Source organism: Tachyglossus aculeatus, chromosome 1 (genome assembly GCF_015852505.1).
Source record: "Tachyglossus aculeatus isolate mTacAcu1 chromosome 1, mTacAcu1.pri, whole genome shotgun sequence".
NCBI classification, from domain to species: domain Eukaryota; kingdom Metazoa; phylum Chordata; class Mammalia; order Monotremata; family Tachyglossidae; genus Tachyglossus; species Tachyglossus aculeatus.
Window position 1 is genome coordinate 49,930,761 of NC_052066.1, and position 1,755 is coordinate 49,932,515.

At 43.5% G+C, this 1,755-nt stretch overlaps 1 non-coding gene across 1 annotated transcript; it reads left to right on the forward strand.

The window, feature by feature from the left end:
• The first annotated feature begins 888 nt into the window (after positions 1 to 888).
• LOC119938236 lies at positions 889 to 1,026 on the forward strand. The gene has a single exon (XR_005454380.1). It is a non-coding gene; the product is annotated as a small nucleolar RNA SNORA7 (small nucleolar RNA).
• Positions 1,027 to 1,755: the final 729 nt, after the last annotated feature.

Genomic DNA, 1,755 nt, shown 5'->3' on the forward strand with positions numbered 1-1,755 from the left:
CTGTCACCACAAGGCATGGCAAAAACATTCATTATAGCAAAAATGTGTGTGCTAGACTCTTTTGCTTGTTTTTGTACTCCTTTGTCATGTTTTATATCATTGGATTGCATACTATGTAGTTGGAATTCAGTGATAGAATTCAATCTTATGTCTCTGATGGAACTCCCTGACTTCATACATGGTTGAATGTCAATTTATTAGAATCAAGTCTTTGTAAAAACTCAGTGTAATAATAATAATAATAGCATTTATTAAGTGCTTACTATGTGCAAAGCACTGTTCTAAGTGCTGGGGAGGTTACAAGGTGATCAGGTTGTCCCACAGGGGGCTCACAGTCTTAGTCCCCCTTTTACAGATGAGGTGACTGAGGCACAGAGAAGTGAAGTGACTTGCCCAAAGTCATACAGCTGACAATAGGCGGAACCGGGATTTAAACCCATGACCTCCGACTCCAAAGCCCGGGCTCTTTCCAGTGAGCCATGCTGCTTCTCATGCTGTAGTCTCATGCTGTAGTCTTGAAAAGTGCTACTATTACTTGAAGCCTTGATTCCCTACTTGGTTTTACATCACGCATAAGTTAGGTTCTCATGAACTTAGATTTTTCAAATGAATGTAAAAAAATAATAGTATGCCAATAATTTTTTAAAAAGTATTTATATTTCTTATAATAATCCCAGAGTAAAAGCCAAACTGTAAGCACTATAAAATTAAAAAAAATTGAGGTTAGTTTGTCTGTGCCTAAAATTACTCCCAATTGTAAATTAGAAGCTTTAGAAGGAGTGATAACTATTTCAGACTATTAGAGTTAAAGTAAAATCATTCTAAAATAGTTACACTCAACCATTTAACTTTACTATATTAACTTTAATGATTAACTACAACTCTTACACCCTCTCAGGGTCACACCTGGAGTGTTTCCAGTACTCTACCAGTCTTCACTATGGGAGGGAGAGTCAAGCAGAGGCATATCCATTCCATTCCTAGCTTGGGCAGTGGCTAGCGAGTGGAAGGCAATCGGCTACAAGTCAAAACTCACCTGTGCTGGGCAGCACAGGGAGACTAATAATAATTGTTAAGTACTTACTATGTGCCAAGCACTGTTTTAAACACTGTGATATATATAAGATAATCAGGTAATCAGATCTGAAACAACCCCTATCCCACAATGGCCTCAGACTCTAACGGCTCATACTCTGTCCTAATCCTCCTCGACCTCTCAGCTGCCTTTGACACTGTGGACCACCCCCTTCTCCTCCACACGTTATCTGACCTTGGCTTCACAGACTCCGTCCTCTCCTGGTTCTCCTCTTATCTCTCCGGTCGTTCTTTCTCAGTCTCTTTTGCAGGCTCCTCCTCCCCCTCCCATCCTCTTACGGTGGGGGTTCCCCAAGGTTCAGTGCTTGGTCCCCTTCTGTTCTCAATATACACTCACTCCCTTGGTGACCTCATTCACTCCCACGGCTTCAACTATCATCTCTACGCTGATGACACCCAGATCTACATCTCTGCCCCGGCTCTCTCCCCCTCTCTCCAGGCTCGCATCTCCTCCTGCCTTCAGGACATCTCCATCTGGATGTCCGCCCGCCACCTAAAGCTCAACATGTCGAAGACTGAACTCCTTGTCTTCCCTCCCAAACCTTGTCCTCTCCCTGACTTTCCCATCTCTGTTGACGGCACTACCATCCTTCCCGTCTCACAAGCCCGCAACCTTGGTGTCATCCTCGACTCTGCTCTCTCATTCACCCCTCACATCCA